The 14,848-nt window shown below is 38.6% G+C and overlaps 1 protein-coding gene across 16 annotated transcripts in view; it reads right to left on the bottom strand.

The window, feature by feature from the left end:
• The window catches only part of NEK10 (NIMA related kinase 10), a 230,936-nt gene that overhangs the window by 35,521 nt on the left and 180,567 nt on the right, over positions 1-14,848 (bottom strand). The gene's annotated exons all lie outside the window — the stretch shown is intronic.

Raw genomic sequence — 14,848 nt, forward strand, 5'->3', positions numbered from 1 at the left:
AACTTAATTTGCTTTCAGTCTCTCATGATTATAAATGATGTTGCAGCGAGCAAACGTGCGTGAGTACATTGCATAGAAGTACAAAAGGTCTTTTAGGGTAGATAAGCAGAAGTCAAATAGTTAGGCCCTTGGATATACGTGTTTCTTATTTTAACAAATACATATTTGAGTAGCTGAGTCAATTTTCACATTGACCAGAAGAGAATCAATTTTTTCTGCACCTTAATCAACACTACATATTATCAAACTTTTCAATTTCGCCAATCTGACTTTGTTTTATTTTGTGGCTATCTAAATGCTGGTGAGACTATTGGACTTCTTTGGTGAATTTCCTGTTTGTGTCCCATGCTTCTTTTTCTTATTGATTTGTAAATGCTCTTTATATAGACTGAATGCTAATCATTTTATTGTACCTTATATGTTAAGAGCATTTTTATCTAACCTGTTACTGCTTTTCAATTTCCCATCCTTATCACCTAGACTAAAGGTAATTTTTAGTCTTAGCTACCACCAGAACAGTCTCTCAGATACCTGCTGCTTCTGAAACATGGCAAGATTTACTGAAATACTTCAGCTAATCCTGGCAATGAGAACCAATTATTCCTCTGTTTCCACCTGATGAAATCCTCACAAGTTTTTATATTTCCTCGTGCCAAAATATATTTATTTAGCCCTTATTAATTTCAGGAAAACAACATGATAAAAGTTCAAATAGATAATTTTTAAAAATTTTTTATTATTTAAATATTAATAACTACCAAGTTTGTGGCAAATGTTAGCCATATCATTTTGAGTTTTAAAGCGTTCTCTCTCATCTTTCAGATTAGCACACTAAAAATACTTTGCTTCCTAACTATTCATCAAAAAAATGCAACACATATTTACATTGATAACTTTGTCCTGAGTATTTTTATTAAGATAATTTTCTCCTAAAAAATATCACAGAAGTAAGCATATTTCCATATCAGTCATACCTAGTATGCCTATGATTCGTATCTATAGGGTTCCTACTGCAAAAGATAGATAATATTCGGTACCGTTAAAATTTAAATAAAATCAAACTTTAAAATTGATTCCATTTTAATTTCCTTTTACAGTTTTGTTATAATAGTGAATTTAATTAGTGTTTTAAAACTTAGGATGAAACTTTAAAATTCCTTATGAAAGGCAATTAATTTAAAGGTAGCAGAAATTTTTAAAAGTAACTGTACTTGCTAGCTTACTCTGGTGAGAATGACCCCACACAGCAATTTTTCTTTCCTCAGGGGTGGTAAGTAGAAGGACTTGGAGGAAGACTAGTGCATGAACTTGGGCCAGACACTGGGAAGTGTTTTACATATGTAGTTTCATCTAGTCCTTCCAAACTTCTGAAGGGTAGTTGTTCTTATCCCATTTTATAGATACGGAGAGTAAGAGGAAAGAAACTGTCCAATAAGTCCCAGAGCAAGTGAAGGCCGGGGCATGAAATGAGGCGGGCTCTACGACACCACACTGACTCAGTCTACACAGGAGCTGAGGTGCCTCCAGTTCTCTTTCTGACTCATCACTAGGACACTTCCTCTGGTTACCTCAGATCTAAACTTATATTTACGCTCCTTCCCAGGCGTCAAGGACTATTCCTCTTCTTAAAAGGGTCACTGTTTTTAACATGATGTTCTACCTAGACCTTTGAACATTTAATTGATTAGGTATTTTTGGAAAGCATATACATGTAATAAACTGGAAGCATTAGGTCCTTGTAGTCTCTGCAGTGACTCTATCTGTTGTTGTTGTTTTTAATCTCATGGCACATTAAATGGTCAAATTCCGGGCCCTTTCTTGGTGCTTTGAGACTTGGTTTATGCTATATATCCAGTCTACTGAAACTACACTTCATAGCACAAGCCCTGAAACTGTTCATTACTACAAATTGAACAAAAGATGGATTACACTGTATTCTTCCAAGTTAACCAAGATATGGTAAATCTCCCTATTTGTCCGAACTCTCTCTGCTAAGAGTCAGGAATTTTTAAACAACCGGAGAAGAGAACATTTTGGGCAGGAGTTCCCTGAAGAAGCAAAGAATATTTTTGCTCCACGAATGGGACCAAAACATACATCAACTTCTCCGTGTTTGACCAAATGCTTTGTTGAAAGACAACGCAACCTTTTAAGTTTTAGTATAGCGGACAGATTTACTCTCACGTCTTTCCTTAACTGTTGTAAAATGAGACAAAGTAACTCAACTGTAGTCTAAATCTACAAATGCTCAATAATCTACCCCTATGGCCAGCAGTGTAGAAAGCACCAGAAGTTCCACAAAGGGTATGGCACTCACAAAGGCTTCAGGAAAGGTTCACCCAGAGTAACAGGATGGGAGATTGAGAGTTGATGCAAAAGTTTCATTTGAGAAGACCATGGAGAATTAGTAGGCACTCAATAAGCACAGGATATGGATTTGGTGTGCGGGAAGGCATACTTCAGTGGCAGCTTCTGAGTAGAAGAAAGTTTCAGCAAAGGACAGGAATCAGCTAAGCGAGAGCTGCACCTGGAGAGCAGCAAGGTGTCCAGTTTATCTAGTGTGAAGTATGATAAAAAGCTATAGTACTGAGTACAGCTAAAGAGGTAGCCAGGGACTGCATACGATGGTAAGGAGCCATAAGGGAGACTGTGTTTCAGAAAAGGTGATCTCATGAGAAGAAGCCCAGAGCTGAAGTCGGAAGGCCTGATTTGGAATAGCAATGTGATGACCATCTGCCCACGGGGAACAGGAGCCAAGGAGGCTGCTGAAGCTTGGGTCCCAGTCACTGAATGACATCCCACGGAAAGTGAGACGGAAGTGTGGGAGAAGATGACGACTAGCGGGCTCGGGCATGGAATCCTTCCCAACACAGACCAACGGTTCCACAAACAGGTAGAAATGATTAGGAAGAGACTTGACAGTCTGGACCTAGTCGCCCCCCTCCCTCATCCACCCTGTCCCACATCCTCTCACTTCCCCTGGTGAAATTTCCCACAGGACGGCAGGAAGCTGCATCAAAGTCTCAGCACCTTTCACCCTCTGGGTGATCAGGCTTCGTTCACTCCCTTTCACTTGAACCGTCAGAAACAAGCTGTGTAAAGGCCAGCTTTGAATCCCTTCCCTCTAGAATTCTGGCTTAGGGGAACCTGGGTGGCTCAGTGGGTTAAGCGTCTGACTCTTGATTTCAGCTCAGGTCATGATCTCATGGTTCGTGAGATTGAGCCCCACATTGGGCTTTGTGCTAATGGTGTGGAACCTGCTTTGGTTTCTCTGTCTCCCTCTCTCTCTGCCTCTCTCTCTCTCTCTCCTTCTCTGTCTCTCTCTTTCTATGACTAAATAAACAAACATTAAAAAAAAAATAATTCTGGCTTAATCACCTTTACAATAAGCTTCTCGCATCCCGTTCAGGTAATTTGCGCATGTGTGAGGATTAGAGCTTTCCTCACTTCCAAATTTGCTATCCCTTTAGTTACTTTTTCAAACTATAAGATACAATCTCAGGATTTTTAAACTTGATTTTTAAAATCTCAGGATTTTAAACTATATAATACACAAGGAGAATTCACTGCTGCATTATTTCCCACACTTTCTCTTGACTTCATGAGCCTCCTGTCATCAAGCAGCAGAGTGTGAGGCTAGCACTGTCCAAGGTGGGGTGGCCTAGGGCAACCAGGAACAGAGAGAGTACATTTCTGGGCTTTAAAAAGCGGGAGTCTAAGCAGGAGGCAGAGAGATTCAAAAGAATTGTTGCTGAGCAACCTTTCCTTCCCGCTCCTCAAAATAAGTCAAAGCTTCTCGAGGAGAGAGGACAGAAAGACAGAAGAAAAGAAGTCTCAGAAGAGACTCAAATTCCATCTCATTTTAGGCAGTCTGAGTGGTGGCAGGAGGAGGCGAGAGTTAGATGATGGAGCTCTCTTTAAGTTGGGGATTCAAGTGTGGTAGGGCTGGGTGCTCAGATTCCATGGGGAACTCTGAGAGCCCTAGGCATGAGATGTTCCCTGCACCACAGCAAGGGGCAGGTTGGGGCAGGAGAGATAGCTTCCCGGGGTGTCAGAGGCAAAGAGGTCTTGCTGACTTCCCAAGTCTCTAGCCCCAGAGAGGCAGGGAAGGATGGGCTGGCCCTTCCAATCTCGCGAGAAGGTAAGCTGACAAAATGAGAGAGTTTGCCCTATAGAGAACTTGCTGCCAATCTAGGGGACGTGGCCACAGAGGGAACTGTGGACCAGGGACTGGAAGTCAGATAGGGCTGTGCCACTACATTCTCTGGATGCCACATGGAAGTATAACCATACCCAACAATCAGCTCAGACACCGGCACAGGCGGTCTCAAAGCCCCAGTATCATGATGCCAAAAATACCACTCAGGCAAAAACAGAGAGAAGAGCGATCCTCAGTTTGTCCGATTTTAAGCTGACAAAGAAATACCAACATATTGAAACTTGCATTTAGGCTAATGGATTATGTTTTCTAATATGTGGAATGGGGCTCAGTATAAAAAATTAAGCTCAGTGTTGGGAAAATATAGAAAGTTAGATTTTTATTGCTCAATTTGTGGCCTAAAAACAGCATATGCATTCGGTCTAGTCCACACAGGCTGACTTTTTTCCATTGTCTTAGTTATTTCTTACACTATGCTACAACGACCACACAAGTCATGCTTGCTCCCTTTATTTGTCCTGGAGGGAACATTTTTTTAAAGTCAACTCTATTGATATAACCCGCAATTTTCAAGAAGAAAATATTGTGGTGTAAAAATATAGTCTATTTGGCACTATGGATGCAAAGGCTGATCAATCAAACTAAAAAAACAAAACAACACAACACAGAAAGAAAAGATGGGACCCCAACTCCCATTCAATTACCTCAACAAGAATTTATCACAGTCATGAAGAACAGGCAAAATGATCATTGTTTGGTTCTCTGACATCACGCTAGAGCATTTTCTAATAACTCCACTTGATCCTAATCTAATATTGTTGGGAAATGTCCCAGTATATTTAACTAATAATCCACACCAGTAAAGGTACAGGCAGTTTACAGCCTGTAGAGTTCATGATTAACCTGTAGAAATTGATATATTGGTATGACTTTATAGGCTGATCAAGAAGTTAATCACAAAAATATATAGTATTATTTCACCAGTCTTATGCTCAATTTAACAATGTTATTTCAGCTTTTCTTTCTTGACTACTCTATAAATCCCTGTTCTTCAAATGTTCTTGGAACCAGGTCTTTGATTCTCCATCTGGTTCCATCAATAATGGGTTAAATAAAACTAGGACACTTGCTAAAGAATAACTTCAAGCAGAACTATGCTTTTGCATTCCAATGCAGTAAAAAAACAATAAGTAGTTATATACATTTAAAGAAATTAACTAACACCTTGTCTAAAATGTCCCAAATAATCTATGGAACCCATAGTGAGGAATGTCAATTAAGAATGAGTGAGGTCTTGGCTATACAGGAGGGAAGGTGGTTGGCTCAGCTAGTAGAAAGCGTCTCTTGCCTCTTATTAACATTGGCTCCCCTGTCACTAACCACAATATTCAAATTATTTTAAGGGGATTGTAAACACCCTGAAACTATTTTTAAGTTCCATTAAAAAACATTAATAATAGCAGTTTAGAATTTGAGAGCCTTGCCTTTCTCCATTGAATCAATTATTTTGTACACTGCTACAATCCATCCACGCCACACTGAACTCCCATTATTCTTACTATAAAGCTGGTGTAGCTTTCTTCCCCCACCCTTCCACTTAGCCTTCCCCCCAGGGCAGAAACCCCCGGGACACGGTTGTGAGCTACCACTCAATAGCTGATTTGCAATTTGCACTTGGTCTTGGATTCTAGCCATGAATAACTTCTGTGAGACCTGAGTATCTCTTTGGAAAGATTTATCCTACAAAGAACATGAAAAAAATCAACATCTCCAGGAAGCATTCACCTGGGACCTGGTCCATACTCCCTCAGTGTCTCCCTTGGCAAGAAGAACTAGGAAGCAGACCACCACTGGTAAAAGAAACTTGTTGTCTCCCACCCCTTCCCCAATCTTAAATCTAACACTAAAATGTCATTGTTCCCCACTCTTTAAGTTATCATCAGAATATTTATGCAGTTGCTCTCAACAGCATTGCTCTCAAACAATGGCTTATACAGTGGTAGTCTGTATCAGTTACTCAAGAGGTAATTTTCAAGGGCCTGACCTCAGAGGAAGTACTCAAGACATATTCAAACTTTACTAAAGACGCTTACAATTTGGTTGGAAAATCTAACCAATATATCCAAATCCCAACAAACAATATAAAAAAAAGTATCTAATTATATGCCAAATTGTATGGTTTAGACTAGTATTATATAAATTGGATCGAAGTCTGGTGAGCACTTTTTTTTTTTATATGCTAAAGAATTGCCATGCAATAAAATCAGAGAAGGCATGTACTCAAAATCACTTTGGCAGTTGTAAAATTTAGTATTAATTACTTCATGTCAATAACTAACTTGAAAGCAAGCTTCTGAAGGTTGCTCAAAATAAGGACTGGAATATTAAGCCACACTCTCTGGAACATTTGGATGAAATATTGACTACTTAATTTAGATCTGACCTTTATGAACAAAAGACAAGTATAAAAATAGCTTCTCAGTCATCTAGTAAGAAAGCATAATTAAGAGCCCAGAAATCATGATGTGACAATTTCTATTCAGAATGCAGAGCATAAGAATTCCCATACATCAGCTCAGTGCCTGGCTGTTCGCTGCTGAGAAATGGGAAAACTGAGGAAGGGAGGGTGAAATATTAGTGTCAATCCAGTCAAATTAGGCCATATTCTTAGTTGACATTCCATTTGCACTTTAAATTTGGGTTTGACTGGCACTCCCCAGAATTTACATTTGACCCATGCTAACAGCATCCGTATTATTAAAACGTACTCTAGTACTTGACAAAGGATAGATTTCTCACAATAATAAATTGCGGTATAGTTTAATTTTCACAAATATATGATACCATTTTCCCTACCTCAAGAGGAAAGGTCTGTTTTTTATACACAACCTACCACATGCTTCTGCCCCATTCAAAATATCCTGTTGTTTGATTGATAGACAACAGAACTAAATGATTATTTTTAAAGAACTGAGTCTCCTAAGTCATGAGGCACTTGTACAGGATAATTTTACCTAGTAAGTAGATTGGATATGAAACTTTTCCAATTTTCTTTTCTTTCTATTGATTCTATCAAGGAATAAGTTTCAGTGTGGAACAAGTATGTCATCATCACCATTTTTCAGATTAACTAATGTTCTTTCATAACAAAGAAAGCAGACCTCAGGATAAGCAGACAACAATATCTATTTAGAATTTAATAATGTTGTTTTGCTTATATTTCATTATTTTTACAATTGCCATCTATTTATGGTGAGTGATTCTATACTGGTAGCAATAAATTATAGCAATAGTATAAACTCTCCTTTAATTAAATTTGATAAAGTGAATCAAATTAAAGAAACATATATTAGGAAAATAGTAGTACAGATGATACGCAGATATGGCCAAATTTGTGCATTGGTAATCTATCAGTGACTAAGGTTAGGGAAATAAAGCTAAAATATTTAACATGCTAAAAATGTTTGTTCATTCATTCAATCCATGTTAATGAGTATTAATATTTTCATTTATGCAATATAGAAATTCTTTTTTTAATGTGAAATTTATTGTCAAATTGGTTTCCATATAACACCCAGTGCTCATCCCAACAGGTGCCCTCCTCAATGCCCATCACCCACCCTTCCCTCCCTCCCAACCCCATCTACCCTCAGTTTATTCTCAGTTTTTAAGAGTCTCTTATGGCTTGCCTCCCTCCCTCTCTAACTTTTATTTTTCCCCTTCCCCTCCCCCATGCTCTTCTGTCAAGTTTCTCAGGATCCACATAAGAGTGAAAACATATGGTATCTGTCTTTCTCTGTATGACTTATTTCACTTAGCAATACACTCTCCAGTTCCATCCACGTTGCTACAAAAGGCCATATTTCATTCTTTCTCATTGCCACGTAGTATTCCATTGTGTATATAAACAATAATTTCTTTATCCATTCATCAGTTGATGGACATTTAGGATCTTTCCATAATTTGGCTATTGTTGAGAGTGCTGCTATAAACATTGGGGTACAAGTGCCCCTATGCATCAGTACTCCTGTATCCCTTAGGTAAATTCCTAGCAGTGCTATTGCTGGGTCATGAAGTAGATCTATTTTTAATTTTTTGAGGAACCTCCACACTGTTTTCCAGAGCGACTGCACCAGTTGCAATATAGAAATTCTTAAGTTTTCATTTCTTTTGGCAAAGAACATGTATATGTAATGTATATGTACATGTAATATGTATAAAATATGTATATAATAAATTATTTACCCAATCCAGTTAGTATTAAAAGACAGAACAAGAGGACTTTAATAGTGCTAACTTAAAATGGTTCCATGGTTATTTGTTCTACAGGAGTTTGAGGTGCATTAAATACTGCTGTAACACCACAGTATGAACCTAGAAGTTCACATTAGGAGTACCAGATATTTTTCATTGGGGGAGGGGCCAAGATGGCAGAGCAGCATGGAAGTTCTCTGTTTCTCTCATCACTGAAATGTAGCTAGAACAGCACCAAACCATTTTGCACACCTAGAAAACTGAGCTGAGGATTAACACAATAATCCACATAACTTGAGCCACAGAACTTGGCAGGTATACGGTGCACAGAGGTGAACTGGGAAAGAGAGAAGCCACGGAAAGTAGGGAGCTGTTTTTGCAGAGAGAGGACAGAGAAAGTTGGGGGGGGGGGGAGAGTAGAGGAAAAACACTCTCCCTGAAAGTAGCTGGAGAGAAAGAGAAAGAATGGAAACACCCACAAGTGACTGAACAAGAAAGGGAGAAAGGAGAAAGGAGAGGGTTTTAATACCATCAGGACTCTATAAACAGGGGACAGCAGAGTTGGAAATTCCATAGCTCAATACCTGGCAGTGATCTAGTGGGAAGGGTGAATCCCCAGGAGCAGGCAGCAGGGTCAGAGGGGTCTGGCCAGGCACACGGGGAGAAGCGGTTCCCCTGATAGGAGGGCATGTGGTAGAGGCCCTAGGGCCTCCCCACAGGCAAAGGTCCTAGCAGACCCCAGAGAACAGCCACGATTGTTGGTATTGGAACAAAGACACCAGGGTGTGGTGAAATCTGGTGCCAGTTGTGTGTTGTGATTTACCATAATCGCTGCACTGCTGCCACTGTGATCACATGAATTTCTTCTGAGGCAAGCCAGCACCCAGCCACAATCTCTGAGCCCCTGCAGCAGTGTGACTGCATGAATGTTCCCAGGGGCAAGCCGGCATCGGCCACTGCCCAGCGAGACCCTCCTCCAGAGGGTGGGGGAAGGTCCAAGTCGCAGGGCCTTCGGAAGTGAGGGGTTTGGAAACACAGCCCCATTTGAGATCAAATTTGGGAGGAAGGTGCTGCCTAGAAGTCTGACAGCTTGGATGCAGAGAATGTAGAAGCAGGGAGTGGACAGAAACCAGAGCAAAGGAGGGGTGCTCAATTGCCGGTTGGTGAGAACACAGAGTTCTGGTGCTAAGGACTGGGAAGCTGGGTAACACCATTTTCACCTCTCCTGCGCATGTGCATACGTGCACACACAAGACACATAGATCCACCCCAATAAGCTAAGCAGCGCCACCTAGTGGAGAATGGAGCCATTACACCAAGCCCCATCCAACTGCAACAACCAAGTCCTAAAAGCACCAACACAAGTCTCTCCACCTGCTTAGTGTACAGACTATAAAGTGCTGCATAGTTTTACTTTCTAGAGGAAACTCGATGTAATTTTATTCTGTTTGCTGGTGCATCTATTCATTTTTTTCTTTTTCTTATTCTTGGATACAGAAAGAAAAAAATAATATTTTTATTTTCCATTTTTATAAAAAAATTTTAATTTTTTACTATATGTTTTATTTTTTGTAATTTCTAAAATTCTATTTCACTTTCTTCATTTCATTTATTCTATTTTATTGTATACATTTTTTAAAATTTGCAAACATTTTCTTACCTTTTTTTTTTCTTTCCCTTTTTCTCTATGCTATAAAGCTTCCTTCAAAAAGCAGACCAAAACACACCTAGGATCTAGCTTAATTTATTTTCTTTTTGTGTTGTTTTAACTTTTTAATTTTAATTTTTTATTTTATTAATTCTTCTTCTTCCTCCAAAATGACAAAATGTAGGAATTCACTCCAAAAGAAAAAACAGGAAGAAATGACAGCCAGGGACTTAATCAACACAGATACAAGCAAGATATCTGAACTAGAATGTAGAATCATGTTAAAATGAATACTGGCTGGGGTTGAAAAAAGCATAGAATCCCTTTCAGCAGAGATAAAATAAGTAAAATCTAGTTAGGAAAGTGTTAAAAATGCTATAACTGAGCTGATGCCACAGCGGGAAGGATGGATGAAGCAGAGCAGCAAATCAATGATATAGAAGACAAAATTATGGAGAATAATGAAGCAGAAAAAGAGGGAAACTAAGGCAAAAGAGCATGATATAAGAATTAGAGAACTCAGTGACTCATTAAAAAGGAACAACATCTGAATCATAGGAGTCCCAGAAGATGAAGAGAGAGAAAAGGGGGTAGAAGGTTTATGTGAGGAAATCCTAGCAGAAAACTTTCCTAACCTGGGGAAAGACACAGACATCAAAATCCAAGAAGCACAGGGTTCCCATTAGATTCAATAAAAAACGACCATCAACAAGGCATATTATAGTCAAATTCATAAAATATACAGAAAAGGAAATAATTATAAAAGCAGCAAGGGAAAAAAATCCTTAACCTATAAGAGAAGACAGATCAGGTTTTCAGCAGACCTATCCACAGAAACTTGGAGGGCCAGAAAGGAGTGGCAGGATATATTTAACATACTGAATTAGAAAAATAGGCAGCCAAGAATTCTTTATCCAGCAAGGATGTCATTCAAAATTGAAAGAGAGATAAAGAGTTTTCCAGACAAACAAAAACTAAAGGAGTTCGTGACCACTAAACCAGCCCTGCAAGAAATTTTAAGAGGAACTCTCTAAGGGGAGAAAAAAGACCAAAAGCAACAAAGACTAGAAAGAACAAGGGAACACAACCACAAACTCCAACTCCACAATAGCAATAAATTCATATCTATCTTTCTATACTTACTCTAATGTCAATAGACTAAACACTGCAATCAAAAGACACAGGGTAACAGAATGGATAAGAAAACAAGATCCAGCGATACACTATTTACAAGAGACCCATTTTAGAGCTAACGGCACCTTTAGATTGAAAGTAAGAGGATGGAGAACCATCTATCACGCTAATGGTTGCCAAAAGAAAGCTGGAGTAGCCATACTTATATCAGATGATCTAGATTTTAAAATAAAGACTGTAACAAGGAATGAAGGAGGGCATTAGATCATAATTAAGGGGTCTATCCACCAAGAAGATTTAAAAATTGTAAACATTTATGCCCCCCAAGATAGGATAAATCCCAGTGTGGGATTTATTTATGCTCCAAAGGTGGGAGCACCCAAATATATAAAGCAATTAATCACAAACATAAAGAAACTCATTGATAATACTACCATAATAGTAGGGGACTTCAACACCCCACTTACAACAATGGGCAGATCATCTAAGCAGAAAACCAACAAGGACACAATGGCTTTGAATGACACACTGGACTGGATGGACTTAACAGATACATTCAGAACATTTCATCCTAAGCAGCGGAATACACATTCTTCTCCAGTGCACATGGAACGTTCTCCAGAATAGACCGCATACTGGGACACAAATCAGCCCTCAACAAGTACAAAAAGATCAAGATCATACTGTGCATATTTTCAGACCATAACACTATGAAACTTGAAATCAACCACAAGAAAAAATTTGGAAAGACAATGAATACTTGGAGATTAAAGAACATCCTACTAAGAAATGAATGGATTAGCCAAGAAATTAAAGAGGAAATTCAAAAGTACATGGAAGTCAATGAAAATGATAACACCACAGCCTAAAACCTCTGGGATGCAGCAAAGGCAGTCATGAGAGGGAAGTATATATAGCAATCCAGGCTTTCCTAAAGAAGGAAGAAAGGTCTCAGATACAAAACCTAACCTTGCACCTTAAAGTGCTGGAAAAAGAATAGCAAATAAAACCAAAAACTAGCAGAATACAGGAAATAATAAAGATCAGAGCAGAAATCCATGCTATCAAAGCAAAACAAAACAAAACAAAAACAGTAGAACAGATCAGTGAAACCAGAAGCTGGTTCTCTGAACGAATTAACAAAATTGATAAACCCCTAGCCAGTTTGATCAAAAAGAAAAAAGAGGGGCACCTGGGTGGCTCAGTTGGTTAAGCGGCCGACTTCGGCTCAGGTCACGATCTCACGGTCCGTGAGTTCGAGCCCTACGTCGGGCTCTGTTCTGAAGGCTCAGAGCCTGGAGCCTGTTTCAGATTCTGTGTCTCCCTCTCTCTGACCCTCCCCTCTCAAAAATAAATAAATGTTAAAAAAAAAATTAAAAAAAAAAAGAAAAAAGAAAGGACCCAAATAATTAAAATTAAGAATGAAAAAGGAAAGATCACAACCAACACTGCAGAAATACAAACAATAATACGAGAATATTATGAGCAATTATATGCCAATAAATTGGTCAATCTGGAAGAAATGGACAAATTCCTAGAAACATATACACTACAAAAACTGAAACAGGAAGAAATAGAAAATTTGAACAGACCCATTACCAGTAACAAAATTGAATTAGTAATCAACAATCTCCCAAAAAACAAGAGCCCAGGGCCGGATAGCTTTCCAAGGGAATTCTACCAAACATTTAAAGAATTAACACCTATTCTCTTGAAGCTGTTCCAAAAAATAGAAATGGAAGGAAAACTTCCAAACTCTTTCTATAAAGCCAGCATTACCTTGATTACCAAAACCAGACAGAGACCCCACTAAAAAGGAGAGCTATAGACCAATTTCCCTGATGAACATGGATGCAAAAATCCTCAACAAGATATTAGCCAACCAGCTCCATCAATACATTAAAAAAATTATTCACCATGACCAAGTGGGATTTATACCTGGGATGCAAGGCTCATTCAATATCTGCAAAACAATTAATGTGATACATCACACTAATAAAAGAAAGGACAAGAACCACATGATCCTCTCAATAGATGCAGAGAAAGCATTTGACAAAATACAGCATCTTTTCTTGATAAAAACCCTCAAGTAAGTAGGGATAGAAGGATCATACCTCAAGATCATAAAAGCCATATATGAAAGACCACCGCTAATATCATCCTCAATGGGGAAAAACTGAGCGCTTTCCCCCTAAGGTCAGGAACACGACAGGGATGTTCATTCTCACCACTATTATTCAACATAGTATTGGAAGTCTTAGTCTCAGCAATCAGACAACACAAAGAAATAAAAATCATCCAAATTGGCAAGGAGGAAGTCAAAATTCCACTCTTTGCAGATGACATGATACTCTATATGGAAAGATTCCAAAAGATTCCACCAACAAAACTGCTAGAACTGATCCGTGAATTCAGCAAAGTCGCAGCATATAAAATCAATGCACAGAAATTGATTGCATTTCTATACACCAATAATGAAGCAATAGAAAGAGAAATCAAGGAATCAATCCCATTTACAACTGTACCAAAAACCATAAAATACCTGGGAATAAACCTAACCAAAGAAGTAAAAAATCTATACACTGAAAATTATAGAAAGCTTATGAGAGAAAGTGAAGAAGACACACACAAAAAAAATGGAAAAATATTCCATGCTCATGAATCGGAAGAACAAATATTGTTAAAATGTCAATTCTACCCAAAGCAATCTACAAATTCAATGCAATCCCTATCAAAATAACACCAGCATTCTTCACAGAGCTAGAACAAACAATCCTAATTTTTTTATGGAACAGAAAAGGCCCCAAATGGCCAAAGCAATCCTGAAAAAGAAAACCAAAGCTGGAGGCATCACAATTCCAGACTTCAGGATGTATTACAAAGCTGTAACTATCAAGACAGTATGGTACTGATACAAAAATAGACACTCAGATCAATGGAAAGAATAGAGAACCCAGAAACAGACCCACAAATGTATGGCCAAGTAATCTTTGACAAAGCAGGAAAGAGGATCCAATGGAGTAAAGACAGTCTCTTCAGCAAATGGTGCTGGGAAAACTGGACAGTGACATGCAGAATGAACTTGGGCCACTTTCTGACACCACACACAAAAATAAACTCAAAATGGATGAACACACAAAAAACCCCCATAAAACAGGAAGCCATCAAAATCCTACAGGAGAAAGCAGGCAAAAACGTCTTTGACCTCAGCCACAGCAACTTCTTACTCAACACATCTCCAGAGGCAAGGGAAACAAAAGCAAAAATGAACTATTGGGACCTCATCAAGATAAAAAGCTTCAGCACGCTGAAGGAAACAATCAGCAAAACCAAAAAGCAACTGACAGAATGGGAGAAGATACTTGCAAATGACATATCAGATAAAGGGTTAGTATCCAAAATCTATAAAGAATTTATCAAACTCAACACCCAAAAAACAAATAATCCAGTGAAGAAATGGGTAAACGACATGAATAGATACTTTTCCAAAAAAGACATCCAGATGGCTAACAGACACATGAAAAAATGCTCAACACCACTTATCATCAGGGAAATATAAATCAAAATCACAATGAGATACCACCTCATACTAATCAAAATAGCTAAATTAACAACTCAGGCAATGACAGATGTTGGCGAGGATGTGGAGAAAG

This window comes from Felis catus, chromosome C2, assembly GCF_018350175.1.
Source record: "Felis catus isolate Fca126 chromosome C2, F.catus_Fca126_mat1.0, whole genome shotgun sequence".
Classification (NCBI taxonomy): Eukaryota; Metazoa; Chordata; class Mammalia; order Carnivora; family Felidae; genus Felis; species Felis catus.